Raw genomic sequence first — 26,701 nt, 5'->3', positions numbered from 1 at the left:
ATGAATCCAAGCACATTGTCCTTTCCATAAACCCCTGCATATGTTAACGTAAGAGTTAATAAAACAAAAGATCTTTTGCGTGACATATAATCTCTATAATTTCTGGTATGCAGAAATATATACCTATCCAGTTTTACCACATTTCTACCAATAAAAGAGGTATCTGACATATGTGAGTGAAGCACATGAAACAAATAGACCAAAATTATGACCATGAGAAAACCATATGGAGAGTAACTGACTTCCCATGGTCACATATTTGGCCTGTATCTGTCAATTATGAGAGCCTCCCCACCCCTGCACACAGATGAGATACTGTTATTATTGGAAGATGTGTGGACCCTAGTTGCTTGGAGATTTACTTTTTCCCCTCACATTACTGAACTTTCAGTCACAGAAATAAGTGTAAATAATTTTTTGACAAATGTTTGGCCTGTGCTCAGCCCTGAGAGTAATTTTTATTACACTGGAGTAATCAGAATAATTTCGGTAAGAAATGTGAGAGAGCAAATTTAGCGAGTGCAAGTGACTGCTCACACTGCTGTTTATGTTGTGCTGCATTTAACTCTATCTTCTAAGCGTAAAATGCTTCCTCTTGTCAATTTCGGACGCAAGAGTTCACTTTGCACTAATAAACAAGCACTAATGCTATGGGGGAGTAAGTTGGGGGAAAATCCTACGAAGCGCAAATGGCTGCTCATGCTCACTAGGATACATTCTATGGGCATGATTTTATATTTCACCCTAAATTGGGCTGTAAACTCTGAGGCACATTTCCTCATTTTTCCCAGGTTTTACCACCTGATTAAGTATGTTTAAGAATGACTGCAGCAAAACCAATTGGTTCCTATTGTTACACCACTTGTGAATTTTATCTTACCTCCAGTTTATATCTTGTCGGACTGTAATGTTATCTCATGTTATTTGTGTTTTTATAATGATCCATGAGGGTATCCAGGCGCCCTGTAGCAGGTGGGGGGCTTACTTGAATAGCCAGGGCTTCAGATTCTTGCGAAAGTCAGGAAAAGAAGAGGAGGTTCTGACGTGTTGTTAAAGATCGTTCCAGGCTTTAGGAGCCAGTTATTAAATAGCGTGATCTTGAACTCTGCTTTTGTGTATCCGTGGGGTGTGTGCTACTTAGAGACAAGCAGAGCTGATGTGTCTGGAAGATTGGTGGAAATGAATGCTGCTAATCACATAGGCCAGGACTGTGTTGTGGAGTGCTTTGTAGGTGTGGTTGAGGAGTTTGAAGTATGCAAGCTTGTGTATCGGAAGCCGCTGGAGTTCCAAAAGGTGTGGTGTGAAGTGGGCTGGGCATAGGAGGTTGAGAACTAGTCTAGCTGCTGTGTTTTGGATAGTTTGCAGTCTTTTTCGGGAGCAGGTTGGGTACCCCTACATACAGGGTGTTTCTATAATGTAGTCTGCTGGTGATGATGGACTGGGTGATTGTTTTCCTTGTGTTGGTTGATTTCTTTCAACATCCTTGGGTGATAAAACAGGGCAAATCTCTGCGTTGACTTGGACGGCCATATGAGTTTGCTGTCTATGACAATTTCGAGGTTTCTTACTAATGAGCAAGGTGTGTGTTTGCGGGGGTCTGAGGACTGGGGGCTGACGTGTGAAGTCCCATGGCAAGATGTATTTCTCGAAGACCACTAATTAGGTCTTGCCTGAATTCAGTTTGAGGCAGTCTGATTGCATCCAGTGGCCACTTCGATCATGCTGCTTGTGGCGAACTTGTTCATGGTGCTGGTGGTTTTGTCGAAGAGGGACAGTATCAGTTGCGTATCATCTGCATCCAGTGAAGTCATGTCGATGCTGACGAGCGTCGGGCTGAGCGAGGAGCCTTGTGGACTCTATAGAAAAGTTCCTCTGCTTTAGAGGTGTAAGGGGGGGGTATACAACTGTTACAACGAAGTTTTTACAACACACTACCATTACAACGCAGGCATTACCACGCATACCAGTACAACGCATTGCGCTGGGGAGCGCTCTAGGGTAGGGAATAAGTATAATTTTTTATCCAACACCTTCCCTAGTGTCCACGGGGACTGGAGTTGGAATATAAAATTATACTTACCACTATCCAGCACCTCTAAGCGCTATGCGTTGTAACGGTATTCGTTGCAAATACCGCGTTGTAATGGTATGTGTGGTAAAAGTATGCGTTGTAACGTCATACATCCATAGGAGGGACATGTTGACGGTTTGGGTTCTTCCATAGAGGAAGGAGCAGATCCATTAGAGGAAGTGTCCCTGCATGCCTGTTTTATGAAGTCTTCAGATCAGAATGGGATGGCAGATGGTGTTGAAGGCTGCTTATAGGGCTAGGAGGAAGTAGGCTGCTGTTTCCCCTTGTCGAGGATCTTTTGGATGTCATCTGTTGCTTCTATGAGGGTGGTTTCTGTGCTGTGGTTGAGTCTAAATCTTGATTGTGTGGCAGTCTAGAAGTTTGATGAGGTGGTCGTAGAGGCACTTGTTGATGGCTTTTTCCAATACCACATCTGGGTATGGAAAGAGGGATATTGATCAGTAGATGGCGAGTTTGGTTGGGTTGGCCGAGGGCAATGACAGCTGTGTTCTTCGAAGGTTCTGAAAATGTGGCTGTACGGTTATAGGTGTTGAGAATGGAGGCGAGGGCCTTGCTGATAGGGATTGTTCCTTTATCAATGGCGTGTATGGTCTTCAAGATTGCTGTGGTTTTCTCTGTGCTGATGGTATCCCAAGTGGTGATTGTGTTGTCCTCGTTCATCACTGGGATGCTTGTAGAGAGAGTCAGGAGGTCTGGTTTTGGGGCGAAGTTGCTGAATATGATTGTGATCTTGCTGCAAAAAAAGTTGAGAGGTCATTACACAGATCTTGTGAGGGGCTGATAATGCCAGGGGCAGCTGTGGGTGCAGTGAAAATCTTGCCAATAGAGAAGATTACTCTGCTGCTATTGGAACTGCTGTTTATTTGTTCAACTAAGGTCTTTCTCTTGGTTTCTCTTATTAGCTGGTGGTACCTTTTCTGGGCAGCTTTGAAAGTATATTTTTCCACTTCCCCTTTGCTGGTTCTCCATTTCCATTCCAGTTGTTTACAGTGCCACAGTCATTCTAAGGTCTGACATGTGCCATCTGGCTTTTCACGGGGGCCATGGGGCCATAATGTCAGCACAGCCTGAAAGCTTGTGGGTTCCGGTTTGTTCTCATGGAGGGTGGACATCCATTCTGCCTCTCTTATGATGTTCCAGTGTTGACATGGTGGGCCCATTATAGGAGCTGTTCTGTGTTGATGGGTATTGATTGTCAAACTCACTGGTCGGTCCAGGTGATGAGTCTGGTTTGTTGATCCTGATGTTATTGAAGGATGTTAAGATGGAAAATTAGGATGTGTCCGTGGCGTGTGTGGGTTTCATGACGTGTTGGTTTAATCCCACATTTCCAAGGCTGTCAAGAAGGGCACCGGAGTAGGGGTTGCTTGGTCCAGTCATTTAGATGTAAATGCAAAACCTGAATGGGAGCAATTTGTTCTCAATCCAAAGTAGGAACAAGTGTAAAAACGGGAGTCAAATTGTTTTTGCTGCTTTCTCCACTCAGTACTAACCTCTAAATGGGGCCCCAAGAACCAGTGCAAGTCCTGGAAATGACATCAATCCTTATAGAGTGCATTAGAAGCTAGGGGATGAAGCTGTGAACAACTCGAGCTATTAAACCTTAAGGTAATACAAAAGGAGGTCAAACAAAATAGGGAAGTAATTAAAACAGGAGAAAGGAGTAAGAGCTCAGGAGGAAATGTCATAGTCAGAGGGATTTGGGTACTTTTTCCAATAACATATTGCCACCTCCAGAAGCAATGCATCCTGATGTTGACTTGTCACTAGAGTCAGATAAGCAATCAGTCTTTATAAGTAGCTGACCACACAGCAAGCCAATGTGAAATTCAAATGAAATCTGCACTTGACAGCAGGACAGAAGTGTACAAGGTGAAGAGTAGGATGGAGTAACCCATAAATGAGAGACAGATTTATTGGATCGCTAATTGTAATATCTGTTGGGGGGTCATGATGAATGGAAAATGGAATGGAAAGGCTGCCGAATAACTTGTCATGAAAGAAAGCTAGCAGAATATCACAGAAGAGGAGGAAGAGAGGGATGAGTAAGGTTGGATGATCAGTGTAAAGAGAGGATTAATGAAAGGAGATTAAAATGCTTTGGGTAGCTTTAGAAAGAAGTGAAAGCCATTGAAAAACACTGCTTGAACATGAATAGTGCAAATAAACATTGTAGTTTATTGAAGAAGATCAAGAAAGATAGCACATTGGTGCAGAGCATGATAGGTCTGCTGAATGACACAGATATTCAGGGGTAGATTTACAAGCCCCTTGCGACATCTTTACAACACCATTGCATCACTACTGTGACGCAGCCGCGTCGTAAACAATGCGCCACTATGCAACATATTTACAACATGACGCATCATGGGAGATCCATCACGTCGTAAAGCCCTGTGCTACATTATACCTGCGTAAGGTATAATGTATGCAGGGTGGGCGTATCGTCGCAAGGAAGCCTTGTAAAAGTGGCACAGTGAAATCTACAAGATTTCACTGAGTCACTTTTACGACCCTGCTGCGTCAAAACCTTCCAGTCAAGAAAAAACCTAAGCAACAGACAAGTGTAATGAAAATGAAAAGGGAAGAAAACTCAAGTGAAGTTTTAATTTTTTGATCAGATAGCCCCATGGGCTTCTGCAGCAGACCAAAGAAGAAGTACAATGTATCATTCTCTGCTCCACCTGCTTCACCTATACAATTGGAGATGCGAACGAAACAAACTACGGCAGGTGAAAAGAAAGAAACTTCAGAAATGTAAGTCAAGCAACAACACCCTGTCCAGCTTCAAGAGGGATGTGCAGTGGTCAGAGGAATGCTCAGCAGAGGATGGAGCTGAAGGCTAAGGCTTTGTCCGAGAAGGAAAAGTAATCTGAGCAGAATGTGCTTAATGACACACTGGACAATGATGAGTGTATACCGGAGCAAGGAGTGGAGGAGAATATGGTCAGCCACTTATTAGAGTGCAGAATGGCCGCACAGACCTGCCCAGACTAAGCTGAAGCTGCAGATGGAGAGATGGAAAGTCTTAACAATGAGATCTTAGCCCTAAGCAATACCCTCTTTTTCATAAGCATCCGTTACATCAGACTAATACTAAGCCAGAAGACGCTATGAGGAGACAATGAGCCCAGCTCTACTGGCTCAACCAGCTCAACCAGTCCTGCCGCATTCCATGATGCAGGAATTGACAAACCCCCTACAAACCGGCCACAATTCTGTTCCCTCTTCATTATGGGGCCGATTCCGATTTGGGAAAAGACGCTCCGAATAGCCATTCAGAGCGTTTTTTCCATACGAATCGTACCCTGCAACATCCCCCATACGTACGATGAAGTACGATTCGTAACAGGAGCCGTACTCCGTACGAGTCGTACAGAGACCGTACGACTCTAATATCCATACGATTCTCCCTCGGAACCCACTGTATGCGACATCTGTACAGTTCGCGGCTGGTTTTTACGACCCAGCAAGTACGATACGTGTCGGGTACCCTTTTTCTACGGGAGCTGAAAACAGCCGTAAAAGCAGAGTTCGCGCCGAAACAGGTACAGAACGGCCCCCCCCCCGGGTAAGGTGCGTTTCCCCCATGATCGCAGGGTACGCACCGTCCCCCTGCGATCGTGGGGTGTATGAGCCGTACCCCATGTACGATCGGTGTGCGAGCCGTACCCCATGTACGATCGGTGTACGAGCCGTACCCCATGTACGATCAGTGTACCGATCGTACATGGGGTACGGCTCGTACACTGATCGTACATGGGGTACGGCTCGTACACCGATCGTACATGGGGTATGGCTCGTACACCGATCGTACATGCGGTACGGCTCGTGCACCGATCGCACATGGGGTACGGCTCGTACACCGATCATACATGGGGTACGGCTCGTACACCGATCTGACATGGGGTACGGCTCGTACACCGATCGTACATGGGGTACGGCTCATACACCGATCTTACATGGGGTACGGCTCGTACACCCCATGATCGCAGGAGTACGGTGCGTACCCCTGCGGTCATGGGGTGTACGGACCATACGGTGTGTATGTGTTTGTGTGCTTTTCCGTACGACTCGCCCTTACCTGACGTGGACCGTACAAATCGCGTCCTCATACCCCGGTCCGGATCGGGGTATGATCATTATTATTGATTATTATCTATTATTTCTTGGGCCCTTAGTCTCTCTATGAATTATATTGTTCTTTATCAGCACTTGTCCCTTTAAATACATTATGTACTGTATGAGTTACTCTTTAGTAGTTTTTTTATCAGCATTTGCATGTGTCATTTTAAATACATCTTCATCAGCGGATGTATGACGTTACAACGCATACATTCACAACGCATACCATCACAACGCAACTTTTACAACGCAGGATCCATTACAACGCATGCCATTACAACGCATGTCATTATAATGCAGATGCTATTACAACACATGCCATTACAACGTAAGTATAGGTAAGTATATATTTGTATTATTATCAATTTAATTTTAATTTAATTACAATTTTTTTTTAATTATTTATACAAATTAATTTTAATTGTAATTTAATAACATTTAATTTACTATTCTAAATCCAGGGGGGTGTAATAGTAGGGTAAGTGTTGGATAGTGTAGGGGTAAAAATTACTATTCTAACTCCAGGGGGGTGTCATAGTAGGGTAAGTGCTGGATAGTGTAGGGGTAAAAATTACTATTCTAAATCCAGGGGGGTGTAATAGTAGGGTAAGTTCTGGATAGTGTAGGGGTAAAAATTACTATTCTAACTCCAGGGGGGTGTAATAGTAGGGTAAGTGCTGGATAGTGTTGGGGTAAAACTTACTATTCTAACTCCAGGGGGGTGTAATAGTAGGGTAAGTGCTGGATAGTGTAGGGTTAAAAATTACTATTCTAACTCCAGGGGGGTGTAATAGTAGGGTAAGTGCTGGATAGTGTAGAGGTAAAAATTACTATTCTAACTCCAGGGGGGTTTATTTAAATACATTTAATTTAATTCAATATTATTTTTAATTACTTAATTTAAATAAAATTAAATTACAATTTTCAAATGTATTATAATAAATTTAAATATAATTATTTTAAGAAAAGTAATACAAAAATTAAAATTAATTTAAATAAATAATTAAAAAAAATTGTAATTAAATTAAAATTAAATTAATATTAATAAAATTATATACTTACCTATACGTACGTTGTAATGGCATGCGTTGTAATAGCATCTGCGTTGTAATGGCATGCGTTGAAATGGAATGCGTTGTAATGGATCTTGCGTTGTAAAAGTTGCATTGTGATGGTAGTGCGTTGTAAAAGTTGTGTTGTGATGGTTGTTTCCCTCATCAGCACGTGTCACTTTTGATACATTATGTACTGTCTGACATACTCTTTAGTAGTTCTTTATCAGCATGTTTCACTTTAAATACATTATGTACTGTATGCATTACTCTGTAGTAGCTGTGCTTTTGGACCTTTATCTTTCTGAAATATGTTTATAAAACGAAGTGTAAAAATATTTAACCTTGAGCTACACAGAGTAAAATGGGGCGTTTATTCAACATTCTTAGATTATGAGTAAGGAAAATATTATGGTTCTCTCCTTTAACACTCATGTCCTGAATAACAAACGCAAGACTCAGGCCATTGAAATCTGGCTTAGAAATCATAATCCAGATGTTATTTTCCTACAAAAAACACATCTCCAGATCGCATCGGATGCAAGTAAAATATTTCTGAAATGGGCTAGCATCCAATGCTCAGCAAATGCAGGGTGCACGCAGAAGGGTGTAGGAATTTATATAGAGAAACATATACACTTAAAAGTACAAAATACCCAGTCAGATTCAGGAGGCGGATGGGCTCTTGTTCATGAAAATTTAAATCAGTCAAGTATTACATTAGTTAGAATCTATGCTTAGTTGTAGATAATCTGCATCCCCTCCTACAGTTAAAACAGGTATTCTTGTGTTATCTATTATATGGGGGGAGAGATTTTAATTTCCTGCAAAACCCAGCAGCAGAATCCTCAAGGAGAGACCGTACGCAAAACAAACCACAGGTATCTACTGCCCTGGCTAGTTGTAAAAAATCTCTTGACTTGGTAGCTAAAATTGCATTCCCAACATCCAGGAATGCAGGAGTTTTAAGGATAGATTTCTTTCTGAAAACGTATGGCCTTAAGGCTAATAAATACGATCATGCATTTTCAGACCATGTCCTAATTAAGATAGAAATAGAGGAAATGGGTGCCAAGACTGAAAAACCAGTGAGATGGTATTTTAATAAATTGAACTTGGAAGATGAGAACTGGTGTGCCGAAACAGCCAATGAGATCAAAGTTTTCTTCTCTCATAAGGAAGACTCAGCGTCAATAAATATAGTCTGGGATGCATTTAAGGCTACTTTACGCGGCATGATAACATCTAAGGAAATCCCGAAGCAAAAAGTCAATAAGGAAGGAAGGATCAAAATTAACAAGCGTTATACGCAGGCAATTAATGAACATATGAAGTATAGGAATTATAAAACTAAACAATAACTACTACAGGCAAAATTATAGATGCAACAGTTCTATTACCAATTGGGAGATTGACTACATAGGGCATACCTTCAAAAGACATATGAGGAGAGCGAGTACACTGGGAAGCTACTGGCATAGCAGGCAAAAGAAAAGCAGGTAAAAAATAGAATGGAATGCATTAAGAGAAAATAAGGGGAGAAAGGAGAAAAGTAGGAGGGAGAGGAAGAAGCAACCAAATTATTTTTTAAAAAGCGACCCACAGCTGACAAATTAGAGAATTTGTTAACATAATTCTTTAGTTTTACCGCCAGTTTTTGAAGGAGAATCAGTTCTTTCTCTGCTTAGTCAGTCGAATGATTGGCAGCTAGTCCATGGTGTTTCCATCTGAGAGTGATCACATCAAAAGATTTAGGAACATTTTCATTATATAAAGTTAATAAACTAATCACTATGGATTCTGCAAAGACGCATGTGTAATATTTGGTCTTCGAACAAACAGGCAGACTCCAGATCACTTCCATAGGTATGCCATCAGTGATGGGGGTGACCCCAGAAAAACATATTGTTGAAAGTAAGAGTTGACTGAACTAAGATGGGGAAGCTATGCCATATACTAGAAGGCACTTTATCAGAATGCAAGGAAAGAAATGTTTGAAACAGATTGCAAAGTGTACTTGGGACCCTATTTCAGTAGAACTAAGAGAGTCGAGAGAAAGCTTGAATATTATGAAAGCAGAAAGTGTTGAACACCAAAATAGCATAGCTAAAAATTAGCAATGCAATTGGCTATCAAGAGCCCTCCTACCACTACTGATATATCAACATTGTAGAAGCAGATGTCACCCCTGTTTAGCACCTGGTATAAAGGAGGTCTGAGCAAAACCATAGATTAGCTAGATGGTGATGCTTTCTTTAGTGAAGTTCACATTTATTATTGCAGCGAATGTGGCGGATGGATGGATGATAGCAGTCAAAATAATGTTGTTGTCAGACAAGATGTCAAGCGAAGGCCACCAGAATAGGGCTTACTTATAAGAATTAAACACAGAGAAAACTGGGCGCTTTGAAAATTGAATAGGCAAAGAATCTCAAGTGGAAATAGCATAATGGTCCCTGTGTGTTACCCACCAGGCCAGACCTACAGCTGTCAGTTCCCGTGATAAAAGGTGTTCAAAATTGGTGCATCCCGTGTACACTGAAATGCATTATTCCCTAGTGCTCTGTTCTATTGTTGTGATTTTAAATTGCAGGGTCAAATCGTTGTGTTCTTCAGTGCAGTGATTTTGACTGTATCCAATGTCATGGGTCTGTTTCATCATTTACAATCTTACGTTCCATGATATTTTCGAATGTATGATGGTATCCCGCATGCGTTTATCATGTATACCTTGAGAACGCCATCGGGAAAGAGACACAGTATCGAATTGGAAATGTCGACTTGCAGTAATATCGATTGCAGGATATCGAGGTACAAAAATATCGACTGCAAGAATATCGTGGTCAAGAATATCGAGTTTAAGGTAAGAAATATTGTTTTGAAAAATATCAATGTCATTAATATCCTTTGCAAAATATAGTTAAAAATATTGGTTTTTGTTAATGTTATGTATTTTAGTATGTATTTTAAATGAATGTGCTGTATTTGTGTGTGTAAGTAATGCATTTGTTTTTTAACTGATGTGTTAAAGTTTTAAAAGCTATTAATTTTATTTGAATTACATTTTGTGTTTTAGTTGCAAGGCGGGCTGTGGGTTTATAGAGGAAAAGGGTGAGAAGTAATTTAATTATAATACATTGAATAATCATTTGTATTTATTAGTATTTATTTAATTCTTATTTCATAGTGTTAATTGGGTGAAATTTATTGATTATGAATTAATTAATAATTGCCTGTTAACTTTTATTGATTAATTAATTGGTAATAATGTTAATTGTGTCATTTTCGTAGGAGCTGGTAGTGGGTTTATAGGGGAATAGGGTGGGAAGTAATTTAATTATAATTCAATTATTAATATTTTATTTGATAGTATTTATTTAATATTTTATATTGTTAATTGTGGGGATTACTTTATTATTAATTATTTATTAATTGTTTGTTAAATATTATTAATTCATTGGTAATTACGTTAATTGTGTTTTTTTTAGGAACGGGTTGTGGGTTGATAGGGGAACAGGGTGGGAAGTAATTTAATTTTAATACATTTATGAACATTTTTGATCTAACATTTATTACATTTTATTTTGTGGTGCTAATTGTGTCAATTAATTTATTAATAATTAATTATTTTTTGATTGTTAATTGTTATGAATTAATTAATTAATTGTTAATTTATTATGTCAATTGTGTCAAGTTTTAAGAAATTGGTGGTGGCATTTATAGGGGAATATGGCAGGAGGCAATTTATTTATAAATAATTAATTATTTGTAAAATAATGCTAATTAATTAATTAAAATTTAAATACAGCAAATGTGCAAATATTTTGGTGTGTGAGTTTTGGGGTTAATACTGGAAATGGTGGGAAGTAAAACATTTTAAATTAATTAATGATTTGTTGTTGATGGACATTAATTTATTAATGTAAAATTAGTTATGGAAATCGTGTAAATATTTGTAGGTTTGTGTTTTGGTGTTTATTGGGGTAGAGGGTGAAAAGTAATTTAGTTTAATTTAATTAACTATTACTTGATCAATAATAATAATTTATTAATTGATAAATATTTTTGAAAATTGTTTATTTTAATGTGTTTGGGGATTTAGGTTTTATAGCTGTAACATTTGGTTAAGTTTTACCTTTTTAAACGTGATTTTTTAATTATTAATATTTGTTTAAATGATAATTAATTGTGTTATTTATGGAGATACACTTTCATTTTTAGTTTAAATGTGTTTTGTAAATTGTGTGGTGTTATAGGGTAGAAACAAAACATTACATTCATGTAAGAATTTTTTTTTTCTATTACAAAATATTTATTTGTTTGTTAATTTTCTGATAAATTAAAAAATGTATCTTGTTTGTAAATTTTTGATTTTTTTCTACATTATAATGTTTCTATGTTTTGTAAATTTTCATATATGTTTTGTTTTTGTTTTTTTAATTATATTTTCTATTGTATTAGATATTTTGTTTGGTTTTTTATTTGAATTTTCTTTAGTGGGAATATTGATTTTTACCCCTACGCTATCCAACACTTTCTCTACTGTTGCACTCGCTGGAGTGAAAATAGTAATTTTTATCCCTCCAAATCCGACACTTTCCCTACTGTTGCGCTCACAGGAGTGGGAATAGTAATTGTATTCCCTCCTCTATCCAACACTTTCCCTACTGTTGCACTCGTTGGAGTGGGAATAGTAAATGATTTCCCTCCGCTATCCCACACTTTCCCTACTGTTGCATTCGCTGGAGTGGGAATAGTAATTTTTACCCTTCCGCTATTCAACAGTTCCAATACTGTTGCTCTCGCAGGACTGGGAATAGTAATTTTATCCCCATCTCTATCCAACACTATCCCTACTGTTGGAATCGTTGGAATGGGAATAGTAAATTATTCCCCTCCGCTATCCAACACTTTCACTACTGCTGCACTCACTGGAGTGGGAATAGTAATTTTTACCCCTCCGCTATCCAACACTATCCCTACTGTTGCACTTGCTGGAGTGGGAATAGTAATTGTTATCCCTCCGCTATCCAACACTTTCCCTACTGTTGCACTTGCTGGAGTGGGAATAGTAATTCTTTCCCCTCCACTATCCAATAGTAATATTTTGCTACGCTATCCAACACTTTCCCTACTGTTGCACTCAGTGTAGTATAAAATATAGGTTTAAAAAATATTTAATATTTTAATATTTTAATTTATAATATAATTTGGTTAATATAATTTTTATGTTACAGGTGTATGTATATACATATTTATTTATAGTTTCTAATATATTTCTAGCATTTTATAATGAATTAAAATTATTATCTATGAATTATATTTAAGTAAATATATATTACGTTTTATATATGTAAGTTTTATTTTTTACATTAAATTTATTACTTATAATTGTTAAAATTTACAAAAATCGAAATATTTTTTAAAAGTTAAATGTATTTTTAAATTTAATTTACATTATTTTTGTTCATTAAAAAAAGGATATTTTGTACTTCGATATTTTTAACAATATTTTTTCTCTATATTTTTGTACTTTATGAAGATAGGAGGTCGATATTTTTCACAACAATAGTTATGTCCCAATATTTGTGTAACTCGATATTCTGGTATTCGATATTCTGACAGTGATCCTATGCCATCATTAGAACGAGCTCCTCTTTAGCACACATTCTTTAAAACTTGCCTTAGGGGGGTGCTGGATTTTGGAGTAGTTTAATTTACTATTCCAACCCCAGACTGTGCAAAAGCAGGGAAGGTGATGGGCTTCAATCCAACACAATTCCACTAATGCGCCCCCCCTAAAGCAAGCCGTTGTATGGACTTGCATGCAGAATGAATGAGTGCTAAAGTCGTGTTCATTCTTTTGCTGGTCCTGTGAAGGCACAGCGTCATTGGAGCTTCGTCCTAAAGGACGTTTCCCGATATTTTCATCGCCAGTTTTGTTATTGCAGTTCAGAGGCTGTAGTGTAGATTATAGAAAGATTTATTAAATCTAAGGTGGTCATTATGAGGGCGGAAGGACCGCCACCGCTGGGGAGGTGGTGGCTGTCCATCCGCCCTCACCAAGCTCATTACCCACTGCCAAAGTAGGATGGCGGTGGGTATCGCCGAGGGTGCAAAGTCAGTCGACAGCTTTTCTGCCAAAGGCAATTGCACTGATTGCCTGGCGGACAGTGCAGGGCTCCAGAAATGGTGGCTGTGCCACCAGATCAAGATGTGGGTTTGGGAAGTTCTTTCCATGGCAGTGATGCCGCCATGGAAAGGCTTACGGGGATTGGGTTTGGGGACCGTTGTGGGTCACCCTTGTGGGGGGGGGTCACTGCACTGGGTGGTACCCATGGTACCCCCCCTCATTTCCATGCGCCAAGTGGCAGGCATTGCATGGTGCCTGCCACGTAGTGCAGGGAAATGCTGTGCACTCACTTTTCACATTGAATGCAGTGCTGCAGCCGGCAGCACCGCCCACAATGTGAAAAGCCCAGGGTGCGCCCACCAGTATGGCGAGTGCATCCTAATCACAGTGGTGGGACCACCGCATGTCTGGTGGGCGGTCCCAAAAACTGCTGCGATGGCGGGCGGACCTAGTTCACCCGCCATCATAATCAGCCCCTTAGTTTCAAGTAGATAGGTAGATAGCGAAGCCCGATTAGGAGCAGAATCCTGCTGCGCAGTCCATATCTCCAACTGACATTTCAATCCCACTTACACTCTCTACATTCTAGATGACCTCACACACTGGCTGAGTAACAGGGACTTGGAACACTGAGCAGGATGCATTAAGTTACAACAAAAATGTAACAGATAGCCATAAAAGGCATATTTGAAATACATACTCAATGAACCCTCCAGTGGGAAGGGTGATAGTGAGAGTACAATATATATTTACAATCAGAAGGTACAAATAATTTGATATTGGACCGATAAGCTGTTTAGTGTGAGGTCTGAATCCATGGAATAATGGATTACCTGTCTCCCCAATAATACATTTGCGAAAACATATCTTGAGTTATAAATGAAGTAAATAATTTTCATAACTGCCATCTTAAAACCAACAGAAGATACCAAGAAATATAGGTAGAGGTTATACAAAAATATGGAAGAAAAAAACTAAAAATAAAAAAAATGTAATGGATGAAAGGAATAGTTGATGGACAGAAACGGGAACTTACTAGATAAAAAATGAGGTAAAGTGGATTCATGGATTTCTGGAGAGTAGTATCAATCAATCAATCATCGGCATTTGTATAGCGCGCTACTCACCCGGGAGGGTCTCAAGGCGCTGGGGGGAGGGTCAGTTACTGCTCAAATAGCCAGGTCTTGAGGCGCTTCCTAAAGGAGAGATGATCCTGGGTCAGCCGGAGGTGAGTCGGGAGGGAGTTCCATGTCTTGGCTGCCAGGTAGGAGAAGGATCTTCCCCCGTGGTGGCTTTGCGGATGCGTGGTACGGCAGCGAGGGCGAGGATGGCCGATCGTAGCTGGCGGGTGGGCGCGTAGAAGGTCAGGCGGTTGTTGAGGTCTTGGGGCCCAGGTCGTGGAGGGCCTTGTGTGCGTGGGTGAGGAGTCGGAACGTGATCCTCTTGCTGACGGGGAGCCAGTGCAGGTCTCTCAGGTGGCTGGAGATGTGGCTGTGTCGGGGATGTCCAGGAAGAGTCGTGTGGAGGTGTTCTGGATGCGCTGGAGTCTTTTCTGAAGTTTGGCTGTGGTTCCGGCGTAGAGGGTGTTTCCGTACTCTAGCCGGCCGGTGACGAGTGCCTGGGTGATCGTCTTCCTGGTTTCGGTGGGGATCCATCGGAAGATCTTGCGGAGCATGCGCAAGGTGTTGAAGCATGATGATGAGACGGCGTTGACTTGTCTGGTCATCGAGAGGGAGGAGTCCAGGATGAAGCCCAGGTTGCGTGCGTGGTCCGTTGCTATGGGAGTGGTGCCCAGGACGGGGGCCACCAGGAATCGTCCCAGGCGGAGGGCGATGATCCCAGGATGAGGATTTCCGTCTTGTCTGAGTTCAGTTTCAGGCGGATGTTCTTCATCCATTCGGCGATGTCTTTCATCCCTTCGTGTAGGCTGGTTCTGGCGGTGGCGGGGTCGTTGGTGAGGGAGAGGATCAGCTGGGTGTCGTCGGCGTAGGAGATGATGTTGAGGTTGTGTTTGCGTGCGATGGCTGCGAGAGGGCTCATGTAGACGTTGAAGAGGGTTGGGCTGAGTGATGATCCTTGTGGTACGCCGCAGATGACTTCGGTGGTCTCGGATGTGAACGGGGGGAGGCGGACTCTCTGGGTTCTTCCGGCGAGGAACGAGATGATCCATTCCAGTGCCTTCTTTTGGATTCCGATGTTGTTGAGGTGCTGTACTAGGGTGCGGTGGCATACAGTGTCGAACGCTGCAGAGAGGTCCAGGAGGATGGGTGGAAATAGTAAGGATGACAGTGATGGGTTCATTAACAATGAAGAATAGGTGCTATAATATGTATTTAGGGAGCAATGGAGCCCGAGCGCTTCAGCAAAATCTGCTGTCATGAATTGATCTGAGCGAGAGATATGTAAATTAGGAAGGGCTTTAACTCTACTGCTCTTCTCAAGAGTGATAGGTCCTAGTGCTGTTTTCAAAAAATTCTAAAATCTGCAAAAGATATCTAGAAAGATGGCAAGGACTGATAGTATTCTAGATCTAGGGAGTAGAAACTTTTAGACAGATTGTTAACTCAATAGCAAACATGGAGTGCTCTCAGTCAGATACATAGATGATCCATTTGTTATACAGAGTGATACAAAAAAAGTGTAAGAAGAATACATGGCACTCTTTACTAATAACAATTGTAATTTAATATTGACAGTAAAAAGAGAACTTTAGTGTTTTCTTTCAGTTTTAGGTTAAAGTTGTTGATACTAAATTAAAGACAAGCATATTTGGAAAAAAGCATGACAACTAGTATCATTTTACATGCTAAAGTCAGGCGTTTAGAAGGCTCAGGTACATTGAGTAACCCCAGGGGTCAGGAAAGTGTGGAAGTTATCAAGAACAGGGCTTACTCAAACACTAGTTCACACACCACAGTTTTCTTCAACATTGTCACTTCGTGGGTTACTTGATCACGTTTGGGTCATAGGGGAATAGTCAGTGTTTAGGTCCCTTTCAACATGGAGCAGATGCCTAGCAACATGTTGTGTAGTTGTTGTAGTTTTCCACCCTTAATTCACAATTGTTTATCGTCATTACACGGCTGTAATTTTTCAGCACCTCATGGATAAGGGTTCGCTTTAGTTCTCTTCCTTGGTTCTCCTGTCCCATTGTCTACTTGTTTGTTCTTGTACATGCTTTATAACTCAGATGGGCAACCTGGCTGCCCTTTGGTGTCATGGGGTTCCTGCCTGGTATCCTGCTCTGTCAGGAGCTTGCTACAGCATCCTGTAGTCCTCAAAGTTGCTTGATACAAGGCTCCGACGTCATCGCTTGTAAAGACTAATCCCTCTAGCGGGAAATCAAGTCCTAGTTCTCTTCTATCTTTTTCCCTCTTTTCACCAGGTTTTCTATGCCAAGTAGTTCAGTTAACCAATGCCCATCGCTGGGATCTAGGGACATCAGGGGTTCTAGGCATCTAGATTTCGGGAACCTGATAGCTTCAAGTTCTCATTCATCTAAACTACTTAAGAGCAATCCTCATGGTAAATTTTTTACACTAGTATTGTTCAACAAAATATGAAATATAAAGAGAGGATGAGAAAAGTGCCCGATCCCTTTCAAAGGCAAGGTGCTTTACTCCATAGACTTGCACAATCGCAAAACATTGAAGAAAGTGTAAAAATGATATATTATTTCCAATGCTTCATTAGTTAAGGCCCAGATGAACAGCCATTTTTAGCAGCCGCAAAGGGGAAATCCACCAATTTCAAACTGGTGGTAAGCTAGTTGCAAACAGGAAGGAGTCTCCAGGGGACCTCTTCCTCTTTGTCATTGACAAGTAAAATGATTTATAAGAGCAGGCAGGCAGTGGTCACAGGGACCACTGCCTGCTCTTATAAAATGAAACTGAAACATTTTGTCTTCTTTTTTGCATCCCTTTTTTCGTAAAGGAAAATGATCTGCATTAAAAAGAAATGCTTTATTGAAAAAACTGCGAGGACCTGGCCTGGCAGCTCGAGCTGGACTGTTCCCATGAGGAACAGGGTCAAGACTGATTTGCATATGGCTGTGTCTAAACTTGAATGGCATGGGGAGAAAGAAACAATGGATTTAGGTCCAGATCTCTGTTCTGGGGTGAATGCATGACATTATTCTGCAATCTGTCCATCAAGTATTCTTTTTGCTATTGAAAAAACTGTCAGAGACATGGTGGTCTGCTGACTCGTTCAGGCCACCATCCCTTTGAGTGCTGTCCATTTCCAATGGGTAGTAAAATGCAAACGGGTTCATGAATTCTAATGAGGTAGGTCCTTTGTGACCCATTTGGGAATCGCAAACAGTGTCTTAGACACAGTTGTACATCAATGTTTGCAACTTGCAAATTGCGAGTCACAATCACTGAGCATTGTACATCTGGCCCTAAGTTCACTGAGCATCGTACATCTGACCCTAAGTTTTGGGGACCAATTTTATGTTTAGGAGCCCGCAGCTGGAACTATATGCGTCTTTATCCAACTTTTGCAGGTTCTTTTTCATTCCTGCTTTCTCCCTTTGCCACTGTTTTTCCATCTTTCATGCCCTCCTTCCTTACACCTTTTGGGTTTTTCTCTCTGTGGCTCTAGGTCAAAAATTGTGGAGGAAAAAATAAGTGCTGGTCCTCAAATATGAGTGTCAGTGGGCCACACCTACAACCAATGGATCAAATTAAGCATTGATCATTTCAATAAAGAACACTGACCAGTGTTTAATATCATAAAAGAGTTTATCTGGTAAGACAAAATGTCAATAGATATTGGTACCTGTGACATGAGGGTCCTGAACACATAAGTGAAATAAGTGAACCCTGCTGCTGATTATCAGTGACACTGTTATGCATAGATTTTTACTTACAATTAAAAACATTGATAACTGTCTACAGTCTAAGCCCTTGGGTTCCTATATGTGTGATCACTGCACTACGTATGGATTTGTATAAACACATAAAAAAGTTTTTGACAGTAATGATGATAAATGGACAACATATTATGGGGAACTTTATTATTTGTGAAACCACTTATGGGAACACAGCTGATTTATTCCTGTTGTAATTAACAAATTGGCTCTACAATCAAGAGTGATATAATTGCACAAACTGAATAGCAATATCCAGAGGCAATACATTTTAATGAGCACCATTACAGACCAAATAAATCAAACATGTATTTACCTTTGGAAAGTTCCCGTAAATCCCAAAATGAGCGATAGGAAATACATTTCAATGAATTAGTTGCTTAATGCCTATAGAGAAACGTGTCAATTCTACTCCGTGCTGCAGCAAGGCCACTCCATGTGGACAATTAAACAATGATGAAGGGTGTCGTACTCATGTACTCCCAAGTGTCCTGAGAGGGTATTGCCAAAACCAGGCGATATTATCTCTTTCAGTTCATAAATTATGTTAAAATATTTTTGGGCTCTTTTTATGTTTTTGCCTCATACGTTTAACCACTTCTTCTTTATGCCAAAAGGTTTTAAACATAAATAACATATCATTGCCATCCATTTTCCATCTAATACATCAGAATAAGTATAATTAAGGAATATCAGTAATTCAATGCCTTCCAGAGTCACTTTAGCTCCTTCTCCAGCCGTACGATCCCAATAATAAGTTTACATTTATTATTGCAGCGAATGTGGCGGATGGATGGATGATAGCAGTCAAAATAATCTTGTTGTCAGACAAGATGTCAAGCGAAGGTCACCAGAATTGGGCTTACTTATAAAAATTAAACACAGAGAAAACTGGGCGCTTTGAAAATTGAATAGGCATAGAATCTCAAGTGGAAATAGCATAATGATCCCTGTGTGTTCCGCACCAGGCCAGACCTAAAGCTGTCAGTTCCCGTGATAAAAGGTGTTCAAAATTGGTGCATCCAGTGTACACTGAAATGCATTATTCCCTAGTGCTCTGTTCTATTGTTGTGATTTTAAATTGCAGGATCAAATTGTTGTGTTCTTCAGTGTGGTGATTTTGACTGTATCCAATGTCATGGGTCTGTTTCATCATTTACAGTCTTACGTTCCATGATATTTTCGAATGTATGATGGTATCCCGCATGCGTTTATCATGTATACCTTGGAAACGCCATCGGGAAAGAGACACAGTATCGAGTTGGAAATGTCGACTTGCAGTATTATCGATTCCAGGATATTGAGATACAAAAATATCAACTGCAAGAATATTGTGGTCAAGAATATCGAGTGTAAGGTAAGAAATATTGTTTTAAAAAATATCGAAGTCATTAATATCGTTAGCAAAATATAGTTGTTAAAAATATTGGTTTTTGTTAGTGTTATGTATTTTAGTATGTATTTTAAATGAATGTGCTGTATTTGTGTGTGTAAGTAATGCATTTGTTTTTTAACTGATGTGTTAAAGTTTTAAAAGTTATTAATTTTATTTGAATTACATTTTGCGTTTTAGTTGCAAGGCAGGTTGTGGGTTTATAGAGGAAAAGGGTGAGAAGTAATTTAATTATAATAAATTGAATAATCATTTGTATTTATTAGTATTTATTTAATTTTAATTTTATGGTGTTAATTGGGTGAAATTAATTGATTATGAATTAATTAATAATTGGCTGTTAACTTTTATTGATTAATTAATTGGTAATATTTTTAATTGTGTCATTTTCTTAGGAGCTGGTAGTGGGTTTATAGGGGAATAGGGTGGGAAGTAATTTAATTATAATTCAATTATTAATATTTCATTCAATAGTATTTATTTATTTAATATTTTATATTGTTAATTGTGGGGATTACTTTATTATTAATTATGTATTAATTGTTTGTTAATCATTATTAATGAATTGGTAATTGTGTTAATTGTGTTATATTTTTAGGAATGGGTTGTGGGTTGATAGGGGAATAGGGTGGGAAGTAATTTAATTTTAATACATTCATGAACATTTTTGATCTAATCTTTATTACATTTTATTTTATAGTGCTAATTGTGTCAAATAATACATTGATAATTAATTATTTTTTGACTGTTAATTGTTATGAATTAATTAATCAATTGTTAATTAATTATGTCAATTGTGTCAAGTTTTAAGAAATTGGTGGTGGCATTTATAGGGGAATATGGCAGGAGGCAATTTATTTATAAATAATTAATTATTTGTAAATTAATGCTAATTAATTATTTAAAATTTAAATACAGCAATTGTGCAATTATTTTGGTGTGTGAGTTTTGGGGTTTATACTGTAAATGGTGGGAAGTAAAACATTTTTAATTAATTAATGATTTGTTGTTGATTGATATTAATTTATTAATGTAAAATTAGTTATGGAAATCGCGTAAATATTTGTAGGTTTGTGTTTTGGTGTTTATTTGGGTAGAGGGTGAAAAGTAATTTAGTTTAGTTTAATTAACCATTACTTGATCATTAATAATAATTTATTAATTGATAAATATGTTTGAAAATTGTTTATTTGTATGTGTTTGGGAATTTAAGTTCTATAGCTGTAACATTTGGTTAAGTTTTACCTTTTTAAACGTGATTTTTAATTATTAATATTTGTTTAATTGATAATTAATTGTGTTATTTATGGAGATGCCATTTCATTTTTAATTTAAATGTGTTTTGTAAATTGTGTGGTGTTATAGGGTAGAAACAAAATATTACATTCATGTAAGAATTATTTTTTTCTTCAAATTAATTTCTATTATAAAATATTTATTTGTTAATTTTTTGATAAATTAAAAAGCTAATCTTTTTTTGTACATTTTTTATTTTTTTCAATATTATGTTTCTATGTTATGTAAATTTTCATGCATGTTTTGTTTTTGTTTTTTTAATTATATTTTCTATTGTATTAGATATTTTGTTTGTTTTTGAATTTGAATTTTCTTTAGTGGGAATAGTGATTTTTACTCCTACGCTATCCAACACAATCACTACTATTGCACTCGCTGGAGTGAAAATAGTAATATTTATCCCTCCCCAATCCAACACTTTCCCTACTGTTGCGCTCACAGGAGTGGGAATAGTAATTGTATTACCTCCTCTATCTAACACTTTCCCTACTGTTGCACTAGTTGGAGTGGGAATAGTAAATGATTTCCCTCCGCTATCCAACACTTTCCCTACTGTTGCATTCGCTGGAGTGGGAATAGTAATTTTTACCCCTCCGCTATTCAACAGTTCCAATACTGTTGCTCTCGCAGCACTGGGAATAGTAATTGTATCCCCATCTCTATCCAACACTATCCCTACTGTTGGAATCTTTGGAATGGGAATAGTAAATTATTCCCCTCCGCTATCCAACACTTTCACTATTGCTGCACTCACTGGAGTGGGAATAGTAATTTTTACCCCTCCGCTATCCAACACTATCCCTACTGTTGCACTTGCTGGAGTGGGAATAGTAATTTTTATCCCTCTGATATCCAACACTTTCCCTACTGTTGCACTTGCTGGAGTGGGAATAGTAAATGGTTCCCCTCTGCTATCCAACACTTTCCCTACTGTTGCGCTCACAGGAGTGGGAATAGTAATTGTATTACCTCCTCTATCCAACACTTTCCCTACTGTTGCACTCGATGGAGTGGGAATAGTAAATGATTTCCCTCCGCTATCCAACACTTTCCCTACTGGTGCATCCGCTGGAGTGGGAATAGTAATTTTTACCCCTCCGCTATTCAACAGTTCCAATACTGCTGCTCTTGCAGGACTGGGAATAGTAATTGTATCCCCATCTCTATCCAACACTATCCCTACTGTTGGAATCTTTGGAATGGGAATAGTAAATTATTCCCCTCTGCTATCCAACACTTTCACTACTGCTGCACTCACTGGAGTGGGAATAGTAATTTTTACCCCTCCGCTATCCAACACTATCCCTACTGTTGCACTTGCTGGAGTGGGAATAGTAATTTTTATCCCTCCGCTATCCAACACTTTCCCTACTGTTGCACTTGCTGGAGTGGGAATAGAAAATGGTTCCCCTCCGCTATGCAACACTTTCCCTACTGTTGCACTCACTGGAGTGGGAATAGTAATTTTTACCCCTCCACTATCCAACACTTTCCCTACTATTGCACTTCCTGGAGGGGGAATAGTAATTTACACTCTCCACTATATAATATTTTCTCTACTGTTACACTCATTGGAGTGGGAATAGTAAATTATTCCCCTCTGCTATCCAATACTGTCCCTACTGTTGCATTCGCTGGAGTGGAAATAGTAATTGTTATCCCTCCACTATCCAACACTTTCCCTACTGTTGCAGTTGCTGGAGTGGGAATAGTAATTCTTTCCCCTCCACTATCCAACATTTTCCCTACTGTTACACTCTTTGGAGTGGGAATAGTAATTTTTCGCTATGCTATCCAACACTTTCCCTACTATTGCACTCAGTGTAGTATAAAATATAGTTTTAAAAAATATTTAATATTTTAATATTTTAATTTATAATATAATTTTGTTAATATAATTTTTATGTTACAGGTGTATATATATACATATTTATTTATAATTTCTAATATATTTCTAGCATTTAATAATGCATTAAAATTATTATCTATGAATTATTTTTAAGTAAATATATATTACATTTTATATATGTAAGTTTTATTTTTTACATTAAATGTATACTTATAATTGTTAACATTTACAAAAATCGAAATATTTTTTTAAAGTTAAATGTATTTTTACATTTATTTTACATTATTTTTGTTCATTAAAAATGATATTTTGTACTTCGATATTTTTAACAATATTTTTTCTCTATATTTTTGTACTTTATGCAGATAGGAGGTCGATATTTTTCACAACGATAGTTATGTCCCAATATTTGTGTAACTCGATATTCTGGTATTCGATATTCTGTCAGTGATCTTATGCCATCATTAGAACGAGCTCCTCTTTAGCACACATTTTTTCAAACTTGCCTTAGGGGGGTGCTGGATTTTGGAGTAGTTTAATTTACTATTCAACCCCAGTCTGCGCAACAGCAGGGAAGGTGATGGGCTTCAATCCAACACAATTCCACTAATATGCCCCCCTAAAGCAAGCCGCTGTATCGACTTGCATGCAGAACGAATGAGTGCTAAAGTCGTGTTCATTCTTTTGCTGGCCCTGTGAAGGCACAGCCTCTTTGGAGCTTCGTCCTAAAGGACGTTTCCCGATATTTTCATCGCCAGTTTTGTCATTGCAGTTCAGAGGCTGTAGTGTAGATTATAGAAAGATTTATTAGATCTAAGGTGGTCATTATGATGGCGGAAGGACCGCCACCGCTGTGGCGGTGGTGGCTGTCCATCCGCCAACACAAAGCTCATTACCCACTGCCAAATTAGGATGGCGGTGGGTATCGCTGCGGGCGCAAAGTCAGTCCACAGCTTTTCTGCCAAAGGCAATTGCACTGATTGCCTGGGGCACAGTGCAGGGCTCCAGAAATGGTGGCTGTGCCTAGCAGGCACCATCCACCAGATCAGGATGTGGGTTTGGAAAGTCCTTTCCATGGCAGCGATGCCACCATGGAAAGGCTTACGGGGATTGGGTTTGGGGACCGTTGTGGGCCACCCTTGTGGGGGGTGTCACTGCACTGGGTGGTACGCATGGTACCACCCCTCATTTCCATGCACCAAGTGGCAGGCATTGCATGGTGCCAGCCACGTATTGAAGGGAAATGCTGTGCACTCACTTTTCACATTGAATGCAGTGCTGCAGCCGGCAGCACCGCCCACAATGTGAAAAGCCCAGGGTGCGCCCACCAGTATGGCGAGTGCATCCTAATCACAGTGGTGCGACCGCCACATGTCTGGTGGGCGGTCCCAAAAACCGCTGCGATGGCGGGCTGACCTAGTTCACCCGCCATCGTAATCAGCCCCTTAGTTTCATGTAGATAGGTAGATAGCTAAGCCTGATTAGGATCAGAATCCTGCTGCGCAGTCCATATCACCAACTGAAATTCCAATCCCACAAACACTCTCTACATTCTAGATGACCTCACACAATGGCTGAGTAACAGGGACTTGGAACACTGAGGAGGATGCATTAAGTTACAACAAAAATGTAACAGATAGCCATGAAAGAAATATTCGAAATACATACTCAATGAACCCTCCAGTGGGAAGGGTGATAGTGAGAGTACAATATATATTTACAATCAGAAGGTACAAATATTTTGATATTGGACCGATAAGCTGTTTAGTGTGAGGTCTGAATCCATGGAATAATGGATTACCTGTCTCCCCAATAATACATTTGCGAAAACATATCTTGAGTTATAAATGAAGTAAACAATTGTCATAACTGCCATCTTAAAACCATCAGAAGATACCAAGAAATATAGGTAGAGGTTATACAAAAATATGGGAGAAAAAAACAAAAAATAAAAAAAATGTAATGGATGAAAGGAATAGTTGATGGACAGAAACGGGAACTAACTTGATAAAAAAAAAGAGGTAAAGTGGAGTCATGGATTTCTGGAGAGTAGTATTCGGTGGAAATAGAAAGGATGACAGTGATGGGTTCATCAACAAAGAAGAATAGGTGCTATAACATGTATTAAGGGAGCTATGGAGCCCGAGCGCTTCAGCAAAATCTACTGTCATGAATTGATCTGAGCGAGAGATATGTAAATTAAGAAGGGCTTTAACTCTACTGCGCTTCTCACGAGTGATAGGACCTAGTGCTGTTTTCAAAAAATTCTTAAATCTGCAAAAGATATCTAGAAAGATAGCAATGACTGATAGTATTCTAGATCTAGGGAGTAGAAACTTTTAGACAGATTTTTAACTCAATAGCAAACATGGAGTGCGCTCAGTCAGATACATAGATGATCCATTTGTTATATAGGGTGATACACAAAAAAGGTTTAAGAAGATTACATGGCATTCTTTACTAATAATGATTGTAATTTAATATTGACAGTAAAAAGAGAACTTTAGTGTCTTCTTTCAGTTTTAGGTTAAAGTTGTTGATACTAAATTAAAGACAAACATATTTGGAAAAAAGCATGACAACTAATATCATTTTACATGCTAAAGTCAGGCGTTTAGAAGGCTCAGGTACATTGAGTAACCCCATGGGTCAGGAAAGTGTGAAAGTTATCAAGAACAGGGCTTACACAAACATTAGTCCACACACCACAGTTTTCTTCAACATTGTCACTTCGTGGGTTACTTGATCACGTTTGGGTCATAGGGGAATATTTAGGTCGTTTTCAACATGGAGCGGATGCCTAGCAACATGTTGTGTGGAGTTGTTGTAGTTTTCCACCCTTAATCCACAGTTGTTTATCGTCATTGCACGGCTGTTATTTTTCAGCACCTCATGGATAAGGATTCGCTTCAGTTCTCTTCCTTGGTTCTCCTGTCCCATTGTCTACTTGTTTGTTCTTGTATATGCTTTATAACTCAGATGGGCAACCTGGCTGCCCTTTGGTGTCCTGGGGTTCCTGTCTGGTATCCTGCTCCGTCAGGAGCTTGCTACAGCATCCTGTGGTCCTCAAAGTTGCTTGATACAAGGCCCTGACGTCATCGCTTGTAAAGACTAATCCCTCTAGCGGGAAATCAAGTCCTAGTTCTCTTCTATCTTTTTCCCTCTTTTCACCAGGTTTTCTATGCCAAGTAGTTCAGTTAACCAATGCCCATCGCTGGGATCTAGGGACATCAGGGGTTCTAGGCATCTAGATTTCGGGAACCTGATAGCTTCAAGTTCTCATTCATCTAACCTACTTAAGAGCAATCCTCATGGTAAATTTGTTACACTAGGATTGTTCAACAAAATATGAAATATAAAGAGAGGATGAGAAAAGTGCCTGATCCCTTTCAAAGGCAAGGTGCTTTACTCCATAGACTAGCACAGTCACAAAACATTGAAGAAAGTGTAAAAATGATATATTATTTCCAATGCTTCATTAGTTAAGGCCCAGATGAACAGCCATTTTTAGCAGCCGCAAAGGGGAAATCCACCAATTTCAAACTGGTGGTAAGCTAGTTGCAAACAGGAAGGAGTCTCCAGGGGACCTCTTCCTCTTTGTCATTGACAAGTAAAATGATTTATAAGAGCAGGCAGGCAGTGGTCACAGGGACCACTGCCTGCTCTTATAAAATGAAACTGAAACATTTTGTCTTCTTTTTTGCATCCCTTTTTTCGTAAAGGAAAATGATCTTCATTAAAAAAAATGCTTTATTGAAAAAACTGTGAGGACCTGGCCTTGCAGCTCGAGCTGGACTGTTCCCATGAGGAACAGGGTCAAGACTGATTTGCATATGGCTGTGTCTAAACTTGAATGGCATGGGGAGAAAGAAACAATGGATTTAGGTC

Source organism: Lissotriton vulgaris, chromosome 2_1, assembly GCF_964263255.1.
Source record: "Lissotriton vulgaris chromosome 2_1, aLisVul1.2, whole genome shotgun sequence".
Taxonomy (NCBI): Eukaryota; Metazoa; Chordata; class Amphibia; order Caudata; family Salamandridae; genus Lissotriton; species Lissotriton vulgaris.
This window is presented reverse-complemented; position numbering follows the sequence as displayed.